We start from the raw sequence: 21,351 nt of genomic DNA, 5'->3' as shown, positions 1-21,351 counted from the left end.
TTTGTGTGCATTCACAGTACAAAATCGTTCTGTACATGCAGTAAACAACATTTTTTTTCAACATAAAAAGCTGCGGCTTATAGTCTGGTGCGGTTTATACGCCGTGGTTTGTTTTGGGGGGTTGCTGCGGCTTATATGCATGTGTGCCTTATAGTCCAGAAAATACAGTAATTTGATTATCCACTTGGGCCAAATTTATCAAGTTTTGGGAGAAAATTCTTCTTGAGAAAATGCATGAGAATAGACAGATACAGTCACACATTCATTCTTGAAAGTCGTCTTCAATCTAAAGGTATGATTCTAAATTCGTACATATACCGGTACTCAGCACGTCCTTCATTTTTTTGATGATAGATTTTTTTTTTTTTGTGTTTACAAGAAAAGACATTTCTCCTACAGGTCTTTTGTATCAGTTTCACAAACACAGCTCAAAGAATATGTAAATCCAATTTTATATGCAAAGTCCAGTAAGATCTAGTAGACTTCTGAGTCCATGCACAAGAGATTTTTTATTTACCCACATGAGGCCCCTCTGACGTCTGCTTTTCGAGGTAAAATGGCTTCTCGTTGGGGTGCTGCTGCTTTGACACTTGACTTTTAACAGCTTGCCTTATCAAAATGGAATGAATAGAAAACAAGAATGCAATAACTGTTTGGTTAGTGCCATATTCTGATTCTGATATACCGCCCTTGAAAGAAATGTATTCAATAAAAAAGCTGGGATTTTTTTGTGTGTTTTTTTCTGTTTCTTTTTGGTTTCACAGAGGTAGGTTGAGATGACTGTAATGAGAGTTCACACTTTCGCCACGCTTCCTCCAAGGTTGCCTAGAAACCCACCATACAACCACAGCCACAGTTCCAATATCCTGAATTATAGTTGCAATTTACACATCGAACTCAGGCACTATTAATGATATTGAAAGTCATTTAAATTAATTTGAAAAGCTTTTACACTTTCTGCAGATCTTTCATGTGGTTCGTCTTTGGGCCATCAAGCTTACGTGCATGTATTAATGATCATTATCTTGTCAAGCAACTTAAAATTATGCGCCACCATCCTGTCCAAGAAAATTAATGATTTGCTGAGCCCAATTTATTCCTCGAGGAATTGATTATGTAAAAACGGCAGCTCTGCATAATATTCTGGAATCATATATTTGAATTTCCTCTGTGACTTGGCTCACTCATATTGTTGTCTTTTTTTTTTTTTGACTTTCTCAGAAATTCTCTTCTACAATCACAACAGCACAAACACACGCACACACATACACAGACAGACACAAGGGGAAAGAACATTAGCTTACTATTCAGATGTAAGTGCATCTTTGCCAAGAACACAGCAATCAAACAAAGCTGTTCCAGAAAGGAACATAAAAAAACAAGCATTGTGGGGATGTCTTTGGCTGACAAAGTGGGACAAAATTACAATAGAAATCTCAGTTGTTGTATATGTAATTGTCAAGCGACAGTGGAGGAATGTTTCATCCTTAATATCAAAATCAATGTATAATTGCAATGAAATAGATCTCAATATGAGAACAACAACACAAAAAAAAATACCCAAACAAAAAAACTTGGCTCAAATAGATAAATCAACAACATTCACTGTATATAACATGCATAAAATCAAACTCAAAATGGGCACCTATCCCAATCTTGGTGACACTTAATTTTTACAGTGCAAAGTGCAACGTAACCACACACTCATCATCAGAGGTCTCCTAGGGCAATGCATTCATTTGATTACAGTCTTCTGCAATCTGTTTCTATCTTATTATGTTATGTTGATATCTCCCAAATTATCAAGGACATTTCACTATGCTATTATTAACATATTGGCCTGAGCCTATTTCTAAGGGATGTCTTTTCAAAACAAATTAAAGTTAAAAAAAAAAAAAAATTATATAAATTATATAACTGATGAGATGAGAACCAATAAAGAGTTAAATATATCAAGGATTAGTCACAGGTTCTGTGTGATTTGACCGTCATGTCACTGCACAGCAAAATGATAGAGCGCATGCCTACTACTAAGGAATTTCTTTATTATTTGAAAATGTCTTATTGGACATGTGGTCACCAATAAGGTATCTGAAGAACCTCAAGGCCTCTTGTGAAATTCTGAATGAAGTAGCCTCAGCAGCAATTATGTGCGAGGTTCAAGGCTTGTGCAAGTATGGTATAACTCCGATTTACACGTTTATTTGCCAAACGGATAATGTGGTTTGATTTCTTGTAGGGGAAGGGATGGCTCATTTGCCAGTCATTGACAGTGTGAATGTAAGAGTGAACGTTTGTCAATCTCTACATGTGCCCTGGCGAATGACTGGCAACCAGTCCAGATTGTAGTCTACCAACTGCATCATTTCGTCTAGTAGGGTCCTGCTCCTCGTGACCCTGAACCAGATAAGCATCATTAAACTGGATGGATGGAAGATAAAGATAAAGATAAAGATAATCAATATAAAGCCTAGACCAGAGGATTGCAATGAAAATAACCGTATTAAATTATTGTTGAGGTTTTACTCTTCATGATTCTGCCTCCCCTGACCACACATCCTTAGTCGACAGTTATGGCTGCAGTTGACCGGAGTGAAAATTAATGGTGGCCTATGTCAAGATTAATGTGGATGTTGTCATCGTAGCCATTGTATATAACAACAACGCCTCACGAAGGACTAACCAACAAATAAGTCTATTCATGGAACATTAAAGATTGCTTTTCAAATTAAAACGAAAAACTAAAATGAATTAGTGGAAATGAAGCTAACACCTATTGCCAAAAGAGCTACACGGACATATGCTTTTGTTCTTTGGTCTTATATTGTTTCTCCAAAATCCTGTTGGACATTGCGATGTAAATCATAGCTGAAAAGGTTACTTCGGCATTGAATCAATATGGTAAGCACCACCCGAGAAAAACACTTAAAACATTTATAAGGTCCATTCCTCTTCAATGATTCATGAAGTCTTTGCCCAAAAATAAAAATAAATAAATAAAGAATTCCGTCTGGTGGAAATGGCATCACCAACATGTGCATCGTGTATGATGTCCGAAATTCTTGTACTACAGCATCCCCCCTATTTTTTGTGAAATGTAATCTGAATTAAAGCAACGACGGTAATTGGATTTTGATTTGACACTGGTGAAACGACTACAAGTCGATGCTTCTGCCAGACTTTTAAATGGCCATTAAAAGCAAATCAACCCCACAAAGCAACCAGGATGAAATGAAGATAGAAATGATGGTTGAAAATTCCTCCGCACGGCTCACTCAAGTACGTGAGATAACCCATAATGTATTACAAGTCATCATTATTCAAACAGTAACGATTATCCACTAAGGAGCTTAATTTTCATATATACTTATAAGCAAAAAGAGCCGTGGTTCACATAATTTATAACCACAGAGGTTGAGACAATGAAATCTCTATTAAGTGGGGGTTTCAGAAATGAAATTAGTTTTCATGCAATTATGTCTCGCCGCTAATTCTGGACGCACAGGCCCTGTGCAGGAACAAAGAGGGGAAACGCACACTTGCTATAACACACACACACACACACACGCACACACAAGCATGTGAAAACACTCATCCATGATTGAGTGTCATTGTTCTTGTTAGTGCCTTGCCATCCTAGCCCAATGTAGTTCATTAAAAGTGCATGTGCTGTTTATCAAGACAGCCAGCAACAGATCCACCCACGTCTTAAAAAAAAAAGGTTGGGCGCTGGATTTGCAAGCGGTACATGATTGCATCCCTTTAAGCACATGTGTCATGGAATACAGTAGTAAAGTGATCTTATTTTTGTGAATTTATGTACGCGTGCAACTTGTTTTAGAGCCCTGTGTAGACATACAGACTTGCTTGACAGTTAAAGGTGACATCCCACGCAGCAATTAGAGGCGCGAGCAGAGTAAACGAGAGTGTGGAGATGTAATTGTGATATCGCTAAAGGAGTTTTTAATAGAGGTACAGATGTCACACTTTCATTACCACCTGACAGGTTAACACCCTCGAAACACATCTCCTTTTCTTATCTGCCCCCTTTGGTGCTCATCAGAACATCAACATGCCAAATTTAAAACTGGTGTTTTTGTGTGGTTTTTTTTTTTAAGCTATAGTCACACATGTAATAATAACAATAATCAATGTTCTTTAGTTTTTGCCAGCGTCACACAGGGTTATTATAGTTTTGGAATTTAAATTATAGTTAATTTTGAGTTTTCTTTTTAAAACTTACTTAGTTTTCATTAGTTTTCAGGGTGGCTTTGTTTGAATTTATTAGTTTTACTTTTATCAAAAACTCTTAGACTTAGGTAATTTTAGTATTAGTTTTTTTTTTCAAAAAAGTAATTTACTTTTGTTAATGATATAAAAAAAGACCATAGTAAGTATTGTGTCGTAAAAATTAAATAAAAATAAAGTTAGATTCATGCATGCATGCACCCTAATTAAATAAATGCCTTATTTGCCTAGTTGCCAACTTTTAAAATGGATTTGCGGCGTGAATTAATGTTAAGATTTATTGAAGCAGGTTTAATGAACCCAAAAAGTAAAGCACTTTTTACCTAATGTTGCAGTTCGGGCTGAGTTAAACGTCAAGAGCAAGTGAACCATTCGAGCCAAAGACACGCAAACCCGTCTCCTCGGAGCAACGTGATTTGGTGGCTGTTAATAATAATGCCTTTATTAGTCCCACAATGGGGAAATTCGAGATTCAAACCCAGGCCTCCTGGGGAGACTGGGTCCTGAACGCGGCGCCTTAGACCACTCGGCCATCCTGGCAGCCACGAGATTCGAACCCAGGCCTCCTGGGGAGACTGGGTCCGGAACGCGGCGCCTTAGACCACTCGGCCATCCTGGCAGAAGATTCGAACCCAGGCCTCCGGGGGAGACTGGGTCCTGAACGCGGCGCCTTAGACCACTCGGCCATCCTTGTTCGTCCTTCTCTTATTCTGGCGAACAGTTGTACCGTTAATATAAAAATAAATGCTTTTAAAACCAACCCCAAAGTCGTATATTATATTAATTGCCAAAGACTAGAGATTAAAGTTAGCGTTAGCATGTTTTGGTTAGTTTCAGTTCGTTTTTGCTTTTCAAAATAATTGTTGTTCTTATTTTATTTCATTAATGACTTTTTCAATTTTAGTTTTAGTTATTTCATTTGCGTTCGTAAACTAAAATAAACGTGGTGTCACCTCAAGACAGAGGTGGTACTACATCATATGTAAGTCTTCGGTTTTAATCCTCAAATCCCAAATGAATGTGGCAAAAATCAAAGAAGTCAAGCCATTTCTTGGGTTTTGCAACTCATAAATGAAATCATAAAATCTTACTCATTGGCAACATGTATTTGAACCTAAGCCACTTTGCACACCTGCGTTGGGTAGCTGAGCAAATTGGTTATTATATTACTTTCATGTCTTCTCAATTGGGGCTTATCTAACCTCTTCAATTCAAGTCATAGAATGTTTGTGTTGCCCTGTTTGCTTGCACTACATAAATAACCTTTCTTTCAAAAACAAAATTGGCACCCTATCTTGAAAATGCACATTTTCAAAAACAGACAGGCGAGACGTGCCAAATAATGTACTGCTTCATGTCAAGTCTCATGAATACCAAGCTAAAATCAAATCAAGATCACCATTTATTAAAAAAAAAAAAAGCCGTTGTAAGTATAAATGAACATGCCACACAATGTCACTTTTTGAAGCAAGACTACATCTATACATCCTTGTTCAAAATTGACTTTGAAATGCGCTTTGTGCCTGTATTGTATAAAAAAAATGGACAAAACCTGTTTTTAGACCTTAAACGTGTTGTGTGAATGGTTCATTATCAAGGGAGGAATGTTAAATCTTCATTTTTGTAAGTACCACACATAGTAGCTCAAAACCCGATCGAAAAAATTGAATTCATTTCAATTGAATGGCGGGATATTGGAAGTTCTAATACAGTCCTCAACCGTGATCCTTCAATTGGGGAGCGGAAATATTAAAAACCACCATTCTGCCATGAAATAAACTTATGAAAACTCCAGAAATGTATGAGATTTGGCCCCATTCTCCAAGCACCCCGCCTCTTTGCTCCAATTTCCTTTTCAAAAGAGATTGGAAAGTCTCTTAGCGTCTTCCGTCTCATTTCTACGCCTGCCACAGATCGTTGCGGTGGAATAAAGAAGAGGGGATGCTTAGAAGTGTACGTATAGATCAAACACTTTACAATGCGGTCCAATAAAGCTGGAAACTAAACGGCATTAACCGAAATGACCCGGTAGCAAATCACCACCAGCTTTTAGGAAAATCACACATAATGTACGTTTTTGCGTTGTCTTGTTGATGTTTGCGGCAGAGGATACATTTGAGAAATTTAGTGATGGGAGTGAAGGGAAAATGAGCAAATGAGAATGGCAGGGGGGGTTCTAGATAAGATGAGAAATAATTGCTTCTCTCATACCAAAGAAGGGTAATGCATGGAGCATGGAGAAGGGTGGGGGTTATATTACAGTCACACTCTCCAGCTTTTAAAGGTCACCTGTGATGTCAATGTGGAGAGTGAGCACATTCTCACCATTGCTGAGGTCATTTTTAAAAACGTGCCTCGCTGGATTTACCATCCATATTAGAGTGAATGCCGAGGGTCAAGCATTCTCCTCTCTCGCAACTCAACTTTATTTATATGGCGCTTTCACAACCGCTGCAGCTATAACAAAGCGTGGAACTAAAGTGCGTGGGAAAATATGGAATGTTCGAGACTAGCATTCAAAGTGTTACACTAAAACTTGGCACATTTATTTTCGTAGACACATGCGTTTGGCAAGAAAACACACTTTTCATCAGACTTGCAATCCCTTAGAAAGGCACATTGCGCATTTCTATAATACTAGTCTATTCCTGATTCTGCAATGTCAAATGTCACGTGTGCACCTCGAATTCGCTGACTGAGTGGAGCTGCTTTCATTAGCCAGGAAGTCAGTCAGCTGTGTTTACTCCCACAATGGCGGAAACACCCCTTTCTAAACCGCACACGTCTGTGAAAATACCAAAAGAAAGAAACCCAGAAGTTAGACCGCGATTTGCGGTAGACTTGTGCTGGGCACAAAAATAAGGCCCTAGGCATCAATAATCTAAATTGTAGTGAGATAAATTCCTACTTGTAGTATTTAACGTGTTACGAAAAAAAAAAAAAAATCCTGTAGATTTTCTTTGGTTATATTGCAATCGACAAATGTTATGTCAATACTTTTTTTTTTTTATTGTACAATCTGTCTGGACAAGGATTATATCTTCCATTTTGCAAAAGACAAGTAAATTCCTTTTCCAGATAAATAAACTCGACCGGAGGAACTGTGTAAAATAATGTGTCTCTTAGCACTTTGCACAATAATAGCACAACAAAGTATGATGGTATGAAAGCAAAGCATTTACCATTACCTATTTTCCACTTGACGGCTCCCAACTTAGCTCTATTGGCCTCGGCTTGGGACAGTTGATGTCCTCCTCAAAGAGTATCCTGGGAGACGGAAAACCACGCCTCATTGAAGCCTCAGTAATAAGATACAATAATCAATAACAAAGAGGGAGAACAAGGGTCTCTTGTATTTACTCCTCAGCACAAGAGAAATACTTTGTTTGAAAAAGGGGAACTGCAGGCTGCAAAAATAGACAAAGAGCAATGCAGCCAAGTGGAGGTTGTGGAGTTTAATACTGCAGCATCCAGGACGAAGCCGCAGCCACAGCGTAAGCCTCGCATGGGCTTAATTCTCTCATTTGTCTTCAAATAGCTGTTGCTGAAGGGGTTAGAGTAATTGTAATGTGTCAAGGTGCCACTATACTGATATAAGTATCAACGTTGACAACTCTAACCACTACACGGATTTGCCATTGGATATGGCAAGCCAAGCAGGCACCATCCTGTGGACAAGGGGCACTTTGGTGTCAAACAATACGGCTACTAAAGCTCTACGTTGCTCACAGCGCCTTTGGGGCGATATATATATGCACACACACACTCACACACGTTTTATTGGAAGACAATCAAAGGTGAAGTCCTAGGCAGACGTCACAGTGCCTCATCGATGATGTCATGTCATTGTCCCAAAGCTCTTAGGATGTGCAAAACCCACCAGGCTGTCGTTCCAGAGGAGCATATTTGTATATCTGGGGATTGCTCTGATATACTGGCACATGTTAATCAGCACGGATGCTGCCAGAGATTTGAAACCCTGTGAGAAAGATAACAACACTTTGAGTCCCACCACATCAATGCCACAAATTCTGTCGCATTTTCTTCTTTCAGTCAGTCGCTTGGATCCTAATGGCACCCTTGTTAATCGGTATTGTAATATCGCCAGGCAGCAGAATCAATGAGCAGTCACACATTTTGCAGGGAATGAACATTTCTAGTCAGTTCTATCCAGGAATAAGTTACTACTGTTTACGCCAAACATTTTTCTTTTCCCGTTTGCTGACATAAGCTCTCTCTCGTATGTTCTCGTCACCTTTGACTTTCCAGTATTTTCTACATTCTATCAACCCTATAGATCTGATGTTTGAATGTGTAAGTGTCTAACCCATGTTCACCTCTGTTTGGCTGATGTTGAACCTACCTGACCCACCACCTCCACTTTCTCACAAGACCCACGCACCCTTTGCTCACGAGACACAGAGGAGGGTTATCAGTGTGCTTTTTCTGCATTTTCTTATCTTCCTTGACTCACCTCTTCCCTTTGAGTACTTTTGAGTTTTTTCCCTTCCCCATCACCTTGACGTTACCCCTTAGCCATCTAAAACCTGGCAACTCTCTTCTTACATTGTGCCGAATTTTACCCTCATTTCGTGTCATCTCATCCTCTTAATCCTCCATTTACTTTCCAGATGTCACACATTTTGCCCACTCACACCCCTCCCTTACTTCCACAACCTCATCATCCTTTTCCTTTCCTATCCTGCGGTTCCCGCGTTGCTTTTTAGAGGCGCCTTCATCCTTTCTTGATCTCTGCTACCGCTACATAACCTCACGATTCATGAACCAAACACAGAACTACCACGTGACGCAGAACAATCAGGTTCTTAAGTTAGATAGCCATGTCTGAAAGTAGTCATTTAGAATCTTGTTCAATGCTTGAGTTAGTTGATTGACTTTAGAATCTGGAATGATTTGAAGTCCTTAAGTATTAAATCCTATGGAGCCCCTAAGGTGACAAGGGAGTTATTTTTAACTACATAAATGCGTATTGATAGAAAAAAAAAAAAAGCATTCTATTGAAAAAGAAACAAATAAGAACTGTGTTATCTCACAAACTGTGCAAGGGAATGCTAAGTTGTTTTTTCTTTAAACTTCAATGTCACCTTTGGAGCTCTGTAAAATCCTCATCCCCTAAGTACGATGATCGATCGAAAATTTGGTAGGTGATGTATTTAGGAATCAAATCCCTCTGAAATCCACCACACATCGGTATCTGTATCTGCACTCTTTCCAACTAATCAAAATCCCATTAAACACAACGTTGCACGCTTTTCTTACACATTCTCTAAGCAGGCTGAAGTTTAAACCAAAATTCTGCCACCAAATTCTTCCTTTCCAATGACACCCTTTCTGCTGTTTTGGAGAGCGGTCTGCCAAACACACACAGCTAACTTTGCACTCGCGTGAAAAGTACAATATGCCGGGCATTTGTGCCCGACCGCTCATGCAAGTCAACAAAAATGAGCCCAATCTCAGTCGCCCCACATAGAATTTAAGTTGTCAAAGTGACTAATTTATGTGAAGCATAGCATGAACAACAGTGTACAACTCACAGGCAGATGAAGCAGAACACCCCTGCCCCCACCCACACTCAATCTATGTTTCCGCTGCAGGCTATGAAAATGAACAGCTATTTCATGCACTGAGTTGCCTTGTTACTGTTTTTTTTTTTTGTGTGTAATCGCTGCCTGGTGAGTCTTTTGTCCGTTAATTCCTGGAGATGATTTTTTTTTATATTTTATTTGTTAGTTTAAGTTATGTTATATTATAAAGATGACAGCTATGCAGTGATTAAAAAAATAATAAATTAAAGTTACTCGCGAGTTATTCAGTATTTGTGCAGTATTTTCACTAAATACTCATGGTACTCCGAATCAAATGTTTTAAAATATTTTTAAATTAATCATTATTTGGATGACTACTTTTTACTTTTGCTAAAGTTGTATTTTTAATAGGATGTCAAAATTAAAGCGTTAACCCAAGATTATTTTTTTTTTCAAAAGGCATGCGATTAAAACTTTTAACTTAGTTAACTCAGTTTGATTTACTTAAAAAATAATTTGCATACTTTGCAAATATTGCACCATATTAGCTTCACAAAAAAATAGTAGAAAAAAATTTGATTAATCGCAATTAATTACGCAATTTTTGGCGATTAATGAGTAAAAAAAAATATTCAATCGCTTGACAGCACTAATTTTTAGATAAGTGTATTTTTTTTCTTCTTTTCTGATAAGTTACTGCCACCCCATTTGATTTGAATTTCCATTGCAAGCGATTTGCTGGAGCAGTATGAGTAAAACCAGGCAGTACATAACCCCCGGGCCAGGCAACTCTCTCTGAACCAGCACAAGATTGCTTCTGGTCACCGCTGCAGGATGCTCTGAGAGGGACCATTTAAAGAATGAATTGTCATTGCGAGGAAGTGCAGAAGTTGACCCCCTCCACCTCAAGCATGCTGTCAAGAGCTGTAGACTGGATGAGCTCGGCACAGAACATCTTGAGCTGTAATATAATCCCGACAGCAACACACTCACTAGTATGAACGCCGTATTATATGCACACAGACAAGAAAGGACAATCACAAATTGTTGGCAGCAAAAGGATATGGCAGGTAATAACCCTCGATAGACATGACAGGCCTCACACATCCGACAAAATATTCATATCAGGAAAAGTCATCGTCAGTCTTGCAGCAAACAACACACTCACACACACACACACACACACACACACGCACACACGTGCAAACGGTCTGCATCGAATGCCAAATCCATCCCCCACCTGCAATCAAACACACACACACACACCCCCACACACAAAACACATGCACACACACTACCGTCCCAGTGGGCATGATGGCGATGCTTCAGTCTTGTTGTAGAGCCCGTGGCTCTTACCAATTAGCAGAGCAGAAGAAAGAGATTTGAAACATGATGACACCATAGTGTTTTTTTCTCCCACAAGCCACAGAGGGCCCCCAAAGCACAAATCACAAGTGATCAGATCACATCAAAGTTCCAGCACAGACCAAATGACACACACGCAAGCGCACACATTTACGCCACCTCCACACACGCTAATGCACACTAAGCTCCATCACAGTTCCCCAAGTCACGTATACGTGCATCTGCAGCAATTACTCTATGTAATTCAATTGTCCTGAATAATAATGAATTGTTATTGAACAGAGCAGCAAGAGTGGATAAAAGCTAAACGTGTTCATGTCATAACTAGATGAACATTTTTAAGCGACAGAGCATTATAGAGTATAGCTAAGTAAATATTGTCCGCATTGCATAGCATAACAATTCCAATAAATCACTACAACTTTTTCCTAAACATTCTAAAATGAACCTTCACTATATTTGTGTCCTTATCAAGCTGCATTGATTCTCTTTTTAATGATATAACAGTAAATTTATATGACCCAGTCAACTCCGCGCTGGCCGCAACTAAGGAGGAAGCATTACGACTCCTGCAGTCACCACAAGTCATTGCTTGTGATCAAAGAAGGTTTTATTCTTTTTTTTTTTTTCTTTTTCAACACTAGTAGTGGCAAATGTGCCACAATAATAATAAAGTCATCTCTAAGGCAAACACCTCCGCAATTTGTGTTTCTCTTTCATCTTTAATTTAAGGACCTTTTTTTTTTTTTAAACTATTAATATTATACTGTCCGGACTATGGCAAAACACTCGGACACAAGTGCTAAATATTTTCATTATTTCCTGAATTAGTATTTCAAAATCCATTACTTTGAAATCCCAAAAATGATGAGATTGACCATATCTGCAGTCTGACTTTCAAGATTATGTATTCTAAAAGCAACTAATGTTTTTAATGGCGTACTCTGCGTAGAAAGTTACATGTTTATTTGAATACAAGCCAAGCAGTGAGCGCAAAGTGCTTGTAGTGAGAATTCTCACAGTCCTCCAGCTGTGTTGCCGTGGGCCACTTCCTGTGTTTGCCTCACACATGCATCACTCAATGGCGTTGCAGAGTGCTTGTGCCCCACTACGCTCTCAGCTCGGCTTTCATCCCATCTCAGTGGAATATCCCGCCAAAATAAAGGCTACAGGTTTACACTCGCCTGCCTGACCTTGTAAAGAGCGCCATATGTGATCAGTTCACATGTTAACGGGCCCTTGTTGAACTTGTGAATTGAGCTTGTATGTCTGCGCACTCGAAGGCAAAAGTGCCCTTAGGTGTGTTCATGCATGGTGGGGGGGTTGGGGGGGGTGTTCACAATAAAACCACTTAACTGAAGGAAAAATAACCTCCATCTTGAGTTATTACCACGCTGTTGTCTTTCTCGACATCAATGCCTATATGATTACGGAAATGGAAGCTTGCCATTCATCTATTTTTCATGCCTCTTGTGTAGTTTTCCTGCAGGAAAGCCTGCATTCTAAGACTTCAGCCTCCATTCTCCACTAAAAATAGGATGCCTTTAATATCATCCACTACCTGCAATCCTCCATCAACTCATCTTCCCTCTCACTGCCTCAGGAGAAGTGCGCGTAAGTGTGTAAGGAGGTGTAGTGAGCTTGTAGTCGGTGCATTTGTGTGTGCGCGCTTCAGTGTCTATATAAGAAAAACAACTCATCTCCTTACTCATCTCCTCCCGGAACAAATGCTTCCTGAGTGATTTCTTTTTTTTTTTTTGGGCTTTACGAGCCACCATCTCTCCTCCAACAATAGTGTGCCCTTTTAAAGACACTCTGTGCTACACGCACACAGACAAGCACGCACACACACACTCACATCTGCACTGACCGTCTGGCTGCCCCAATTTAAGAGGACAACATGCTCAGTGCTCCTCTCAAAATGGAGAGGAGGTAAAAAAAACATTGGTGTCATGTAAAGAATGATATTAGAAGAGCAGTGGAGGGGAAGGAAGGCAAGACGTGATGCGTGGCATAAGTGTATATGGTTTATTGTGTGTGCGGGTGTGCACGAATGTGCATGTGTGTGTGCTCATGCATGCGTATGTCTCCTTCAATACAGATGACGATGACCATGTGTTAACGCCATATGTGTGCTCTTTTATTAATGACTGTGCGTGAGCTGTTGCACGTGCTTCTTATTACAATTCGTCATAGATTGTTGCCATTTTGGAAATCCATATATCATCAAAAAACATATTACGTCTGATTGTTTTAAACAAAGAATGGTTATTTGGGATGTCTTTATAGCTTGCTATTTAAGACAAATGCCTAATTATTTGGGTTGAACACATAACCTTGTTTCCTGGAACATGTCTATTTGTCCGGCCCTGCAAAAAGTGCCTCGTTGGTTTTACAAATTATTTGGGATTTCAGGGTTAGGGTTACATGCCAAATTTATGTGGCCAAGGTTTACATTGTAGTTCCAATTTCCTGCAGGATTCACTTCTAGCTTATGTTTTCGATTACTGTGCTCCTTTCTTTAACTATGAAAAAAGCCATAATAATTCCACAAAAGTCAGAAGAAATTAGTTTTGTAGAAATTATGGAAATGTTTTAGGATGCTCTCTTATATTTTATCTATTACTTATCTTTGATATTAATGTGTCTTTAATCTTCAATGATACAGGACAGGGAATGGCAATTTACCCAACTTAACTGTGACTGTAACCACACTCTGAATGGCCCCTTGATTAATTCAAAACAAAAAATAATAATTCAAATAAATAATGAATCCAAATAAAATTGACAAAAAAGAAAAAAAATGAATAAATCTGTGATTATGCAGACGTCGAGCTGCCAATATGCAGAGGTCAACTGTAGTTTTAATACCACCAGTCACCACTATTGTCCTAGTTGCGTTTGTGAGTGGGCCTAAAACTATTTTGCGGGTTTTGAGCGATATGCCAGACAAACGCATTACCGCAATAATATAAACATTTTGGGTGATATACAAAATAATCAATGTTGGTATCTTGTTCAGAGGTTTTGTGTTTTGACTGGTAACGTTTATGCAAGTGAGCGAAAATACAGCATTTTGTTGTTTTGTTGTTTTGTTGTTTTATGGCCTCCTCCAACATTCAAGTTGCCCGTCCCTGATATAAGATATATGCTAACTCGACTTAAAATTGAAGTTTCAAAATTGTGCTGATGTTCCTATAGACATTGTAATTAGAGCCGTAGAGATGGCATATATTATTGCCTGACCACCCTGGACATTTAACATGTTCAATATCGAGGCCTCCATTTCATCTTCCCAAAATGTCTCCTTGCCCTTTGCAAATGTAGCATATTTGTTCCAGTGACAGAAGTGTTATGAGTGTATGTGTGGTGATCAGAGAACCATGACTGCCCTTCTGTGTATTGCAAGTGAGCCGGCAAAAATAGGTTAGCCCCACAGGTTGGACCTTGTCTCTTCTTGTTATGACATGCAGGTAACATCAGGTAATAGAACCCCCCTTCTCCCTTTCACCGTGTAACCTGGCCTGAGGTTCTGGCACAACTTCTGACCGCCGTGTGCTGCAGTGCACTGGCCAGCCTCCTCACTAATTGAATTATCATCGCGGAGGAACGGCTATGAGACGGCATTCATGTTGTTCCTGCCCCTTGGCATCAGCCAGCCAGCAGGGAGGAGGGAGCGGCGGGGGCATTCTTTGGTTAGAGACAAGCATGTGTGTGTAGATGCATATGAGTCGATGTGCTAAAGGCAGTGTGTGAGTGTGTGTTTGCGTACGTGTGTGTGATGCGCCTCCACTCTAATTTCTGTCTCAGAGGAAAGTGTGATTGAACACAAGCCCTTTAGCCAGCGGCTCCAAACAGTCACATGAGGAAACAACACAAGTGCAGATGAAAAGGAAGTCTTATTTTCTCCTTTATTTTCCTCCTTCTCTCTGTGTATTGGAGACCACCATTTTCTCCATCGTTCATTTATTTTTTTTCATAATTACATGAATAAGGATATAATCACCACCAAAGAGATTAGATTTTCATAACCATGTTTTTGTTTGTTTGTTTGCAGGATTTTAGAGAAAACCTATTTAACTTCCGCACTAACTTTAGGACTGGTGGGATTAAATACAAAGGAGTATGAAGTATAATTAGAGTCACACTGTTTAAAAAAAGAAAAATAAATACTACTACTAATAATAATAATAATATTATTAATAATAATAACAACTATGAAAAGCTTTAGAGATGTAATAAAAAAAATCACAGATAGATAGATAGATAGATAGATAGATAGATAGGTGAGGATTTTAACACCAGCAAAGTGACCATATGCATCCACACCTTCTGGTGTTAAATTAACATTTACAAAAATGTTAAATGTTCAACATCTAACAGTGTCTTACAGCAAGAAAATGTAGTGTTGGCACTGCAGCAATAATGACATTTCTGAGTGTTTATGCCCACACGATACAGTGTGTAGGGGGGAACATATCCCATGCCTCACTACCTTAAATAAAACTTGACAAGTTTTCAGTTCAAAACTAATTTTGTTTATTTCAGACAGTTCATCGAAAACAGCACTAGGTTCTTTAATTATTTTTACGTGAAAACTGCCTTCATTTCATGCCTTCAGAACGATACAATCAGGTCAGACACACAAATCACAGTAACCAAATCCTCCTTAATTCTAAATTCAGGTAATTATTCAAACCCAGAGTGAAAGCATTTGGGGGCATAAGAATTGAGTCATTAAGATGTGAACATTTTTTCTGAAAATAGGGAATTCATTTTCAGTACCCACACATAAACATTCCAGTCTGACATTCAGTTGTGTATTTGTTCACAAAGGAGGGAGTAGCAACACTAGACATTACATATTTGACAAGACCTTTTCACCTGGTCTGAATAGTGTAACATCTCTCTCAGTGCGTGAATGTTGCCTTCATTTTGACACTTTGACAACAGGCTGGTTCGCCAAATTTTTCATCACGGGCACGCATTCATCAGCTGATGTCTGTTCGGACATTGAATGATCTTACCGAGTCTTTGGGCCAACTTCAAAAGTACATGGCACCAAAACAATTAACATTACGTAGTCAAGTCAATGTTCCCGTCGGCCTACAATGGCCAAATGAGAAAATCTGAGAGGCTTTTGCAAATCAATACTCACATAAGTTGTTGGTGTGGCCTTCTCTTCCAGACTGGAGGAAGGACATGTGGCAAGTGTCTGAAAAATGACAAACATGTTAAATTGTTAAATACGGTGTCAAAAAACCCGATTGGCCATGTAGCCCATGTGACCAAGTTATGCCTCAAAAAATACAATTATGATTTGTCAAGTGGCCAATGTGATCGACACTCATTTATACTATGAAGTACTGTAAAGATGATATAGAATTATAGTTAATTTTCTGTTTTAAACAATATGAACCAGAAAACTCAACTGGAAAACAATTTATGTGGCAAAAACATTCTTTTCATTGAATACCATCATGCTAGAATGTGCCGACCTTTGGTAAGTTTGATTCCGTTTTGCAAGCGAGGAGAAAAATTGTGCAGTAGAAAAACCTATGAATCAATTGCAAATCATCACCAATCAAGGTCGAATGCAGCAGGTGATACTCCATATTAACAACGTATCAGTGTTACATCTTAGACTACACCAGCTATTTGATTACTGAGTGATGGTAACACAACACACACATTTTGTTTTAAACTCTGTCCACGAACTTTTAACACAGGCTGATTTGCAATGTATGCGGAACATCCAAACCTGATACATGATCCTAGTTTTTCCATTGCAGCAGGTCATTAGAGGTTTAGGGTTGGGGTGCTCAAATTCTCATGTGCAGTAACTGTAATTTTTTTGTGATGTTCCACTTAAGTCCCATTTCCCTACGTTGCTCGAGTGCCTCATACATGATTGTTGCCTAATTGTGTCTTGATTTGGCGATTTTTCAGTCTAAATAAGGGTTGCATGTCAGCTATGAAAGTTGAGCTCCATCAGAGCACAGCTCTTGCAGTGGGAGGAGAGAACACTTAGAGACAGGGAGATTTTATCTCCCACCTGAAATATATATTAAAAAAATAAAAAAATCAATGCTGCCTATAGACAATAAAAGAAGAGGTCCGGTGTGAAAGCCAGGTCCAGAAAGTAAAAACACTGCCACAGTTTGGCTTTAGCCACAGGTACTACTCTATCAACAGACAAATGAACTTGTTTCCCTGGCAGTTGAGTCTCTTAAAAAAAGTCAACGTCCATCTCTAATCACTTAATATTGCAAAACAGGGCATTTTTCAAATTGTCTGTTTTCCATTATACTCAAGGAATAAAGCATGCATGAAAGACAACATTCAGTCAAATGCAGAATATGCGTATTAGGGAATGTGGAACTTGTTTAGCCTTGGTGGTGGTCTGTACTCTCGTGTGCCTTTGTGTTTCCTCAAATGGGCTTTTATATCGGCACGTTTTAGCAAATGCACTTTTCAAAACACCTTCCAGTTGCTTTCTACTAGGAATCCTTGAGTGTGCATGTGTGTGTAGTCATTGCTGACCATCTGGCTTCAGACTTTTTCTTTCTATGGATACAATCACAGTAGGTGTAGGGGAAAGCTCCTCTTCTCTCGCTCATTTAACGCATCCCCCCTTGTCTCCCTCGCTTCATTTAACCTGCTCCACTTCTTCGCCACGATGCTTGTGTCCGCATCCTAGCGGTGTGAGCGCGTGTGCGTGCATGTGTGTGTGTTCCTCATTTAGCGTGTCTCTAAAATGTCACCCTGTGTGATTATCTTGTATCGGTCAGTAATTGAGAACGAGTCACATACGTGCCGCTAATGGGAGGTGTTTGGCTTGTGAGTCTGCACTCGACATCACCGTGACTCAACCTGCTGACTACTAATCTCCGTCAGGTCAGCGTGCGGCTCACTCGCCCTAATACTAATGGGTATGAACATTCAATTGATTAAAAAAGATTAATAAGGCTAATGGGTAGGAAACTGTTTAGGTTGACGCTCTGAAACATGCAGGGCATGTCGTCGAGGGAGTCATTGTGTGATTTTGGTCAAGTCTGTTTGGCACTGATTGACCCCAGGTTGGGCATGGTGTCATGAATAAACTGGTCATTGAAGTCCCAAAATGACGCAACATCGCATAATTTTTTGTTTAGTCAACTTTGCATCCACTCGAATTGAAGCATGGAAAATTTGGAGTTGTTACATATTGTTACTTGGACACCAAATGCTGAGCAGTCAAGGACCAAATTATTTTAAAATGTATTATTTTTACACTCGAAAAGCTTTATGACTGTCATACAATGATATTCTGTTGAAAATTTGGTAAAAAATTACCTCGAAATTGTGAGCAGACAGAAACAACGACAGTCATGTACGGTCGTTATATCGGAGGATCACGCGGACGCCGCAACGTATTAGCTGCTGGCACAAAATGTAAAATGTCCGTTGCTAAACGGCGTGTCTTTCAAATCCTGTTGGCTCACACGCAAGAATACACGCAAAAAAAAAACAAAAAACTAATTGTGCGTGCAAATAGCATAAAAAAAAAGAAAAAAAAATTAATCCGTGCATTTTTTTTCTTTGGTTGTTCCCAATTAAAATGGACACAACGTTAGACATGTAAACTACTAAAAAATAAATAAATAAATAAATAGATAGATATATGTTTGCCTTTTGCTTCTTTTGAAGTTAAATTATTTTTTGTGGGCACGACTGCCTTACATTCTTGCATTGCGCTTCAAATTATACCACGTGCATCCGAAATTGTCACAGTTTGATTCCAGAAAAAAACAAAGCACTTAACATTATATTTGACTTTTTAAAATTCCACTGTAATGTCTTCATGTGTGTCTGTGTGAAGCTTGTTAAGAGGGAGACACCCTCATTAATGTCTCTGCTGCTGCACAGTGACAAACACAACTTCTGCAGAGCTGCTCTGTCTTCCTGATAAGAAAATATCGTACACACACTGTGAGTCCTGCTGTGCAGTATCGTGCACTCGCGGCAATTACGATAAAGCTTCACAAATTGACCTTGATGGGAAGTCAGGGCGTGAAGAACAGCTTTTGTTCTGTTTTTACTTCATCTTCTGGCATTCCGGTGTCTTTTGTACAACCTGTACAATCTAATGACATTGAATAGAATAACCCTTCCAAGAATTACCAGAATGGCACTCAGTGGAACGCAGATATTTTCTCAGGTCAAACTCCGACGCATGTCCATTTACTGTAACTCATGCATCTTCTATAATGTTTTTTTTTTCCTCGCCAGAGTCGCTTTAGGTGAGAGGCGGGGTTTACCCTAGACTTGTCGCTAGCCAATCGCAAGATACATATGGACAAACTCGCCTCAACTCATAGGACATTTGGGATTTTTTTTTTTTTTTAATTCTGGTCTCGTGTTTGATCTCATTAGACTATGCAACTGCACCAAATATTGTCACCGCTGAGCGTATTTAATCTTAGCCTTTTTTCCCCCTATTGCTCCGCCTTCCAAAGGCATGCCCACTACAGCATGCAAAAGTACTTCCTATATGAAGTGTGTTTCCCTGTATCATGTCGAAAGGGGGTTCGTCCTTGAGTGCTAATTAATTTGACGTAGAAAATCGGCTCGTGGCTAAAGTCGGCAGTTAAAATTGTAATTAATAGGTGATGATGTGGCTGTAACAAAGATGTCAAATATTTAAATGAGATTCTTGTTGATCCTCGAGGTTTGGTGGCAACTCCAGACAATTAAAAATATGCCGCTGGAGGCCGACCCCTTCGCTCACTTTTTCACTAATTGAGTGGAAATATGTCGTTGAGCAACCACTCTAGATTTACTTAGAAAAAAAAAGCCTGTCCGTGCACTGTAGTATTTAATTTTTCCATTAAGACCTGGTATTAGCTGAGTGTTTGCCTTAAGTTATTAAGCAACCTTTTAGTGTAGATCTTCGGGCACATTTTTTTTTCTCTTTTAAATCCTACATTTAAAATGAGAAACTATAAAGAACTATTAGATCCACTCTGAAAAGAAAAAGAAAAGTATCCTTTAAAGAAAAAGGCATAAACAAATTGGGCTGTTCTCGCGACACGTGCCTATGTGCAGCAGCAAGCAAACTCATGACGAAAACTCTGTAGACAAGGCGTAGTTACTTTTCGTGCTTTTATGAAGTTCTCTTGTCCTTACAGACAACAATTGTAAGGTATATTTGTAAATATTGTAACTGCAACAAAGAAGAAACATAGAATACATAATCCACGTATGTACATGAGCAGTTAGCTTGATGAAACAACACATTTCCATACACTAGAGTTCAAAATAAAGTTCACATTGACCTTAAATAAATGTTTATGAAATTTTAAACACTCACAAAGACGAAAGTCTTCCAAGGCTCAAGTGTTTTGGAGTACGTTTTCTCACGTCATGAACTACTCTAATGCAAACACGAAGATATATTTTCTCTTTTTCTTCGGAGGTGAAATATGTCAAAGATCCACTATCAAATACAGATGCGCTAACAACAACGAATTCAAAAACGATCCTCAAAAAGGAAGAGTTCTTACTCTCACACTTTTATCAGTAGTTTTAACCGCTTGCACTTAGCAATGAATGGCAGAATAATAAACTTATTCTTGAGGAAATAGGAAGTTATTCAAATATTTGACTAACACAAATTTACTAGTGGATTCCAGAATATTTGTAAATAGTTCATCGTAAAATATTTGCAGTTGGTAAAAAATGGATTGACTTCTTCTGAACTGAAATGATGACAAACCAAACCTTTATGATGTGGTTTGTGGGGGGGGGCATTTTCTCGCGAGAAGCTACAAAATTTGGCGTTAGGTTGTCTTGAAATAAGTAGACTACAGTGCATTTATTCATCGCACGTACATTTGTCTGAGCAATAGAAAAAAGCAGTCCCTCAATGATCATGTTTACCGTTCGAATTTCTAACTTTATTTATTTTTTTGTAAATCAACTTACCTTTTGAAATGTAAATTAAGGACATTGTAGCCCCTCACTTTCAACAACCTTTTTTTCCGACTGCTACTTTACCCATTCACACTTTGCCGGTGTAGAAGAAGGTTAATATCATCATTGAAGCAATTTACCTCCAACCTTTCTTCTTAATCACTCTGTTTTGGCCAAATGACATTCGTTTACTAATAGTGCAATTAGAGATGACTTGAACTTTTGCCACCTGGAAGTA

The 21,351-nt window shown here is 38.9% G+C and overlaps 1 long non-coding RNA gene across 1 annotated transcript in view; it reads right to left on the bottom strand.

The window, feature by feature from the left end:
- Positions 1 to 20,623, bottom strand: part of LOC148332314 (uncharacterized) — a 35,232-nt gene extending 14,609 nt beyond the window's left edge. Inside the window, exons 1-2 of the long non-coding RNA XR_015844765.1 lie at positions 20,512 to 20,623; positions 16,318 to 16,374 (exon numbers count right to left, since the gene is read on the bottom strand). This is a non-coding gene — a long non-coding RNA (uncharacterized LOC148332314). The remainder of the gene's footprint in view (positions 1 to 16,317; positions 16,375 to 20,511) is intronic.
- Positions 20,624 to 21,351: the final 728 nt, after the last annotated feature.

This window comes from Idiotropiscis lumnitzeri, chromosome 8 (genome assembly GCF_059441095.1).
Source record: "Idiotropiscis lumnitzeri isolate Australia: NSW breed Sydney's pygmy pipehorse chromosome 8, RoL_Ilum_1.0, whole genome shotgun sequence".
In the NCBI taxonomy this organism is placed as follows: Eukaryota; Metazoa; Chordata; class Actinopteri; order Syngnathiformes; family Syngnathidae; genus Idiotropiscis; species Idiotropiscis lumnitzeri.
This window is presented reverse-complemented; position numbering and strand designations above follow the sequence as displayed.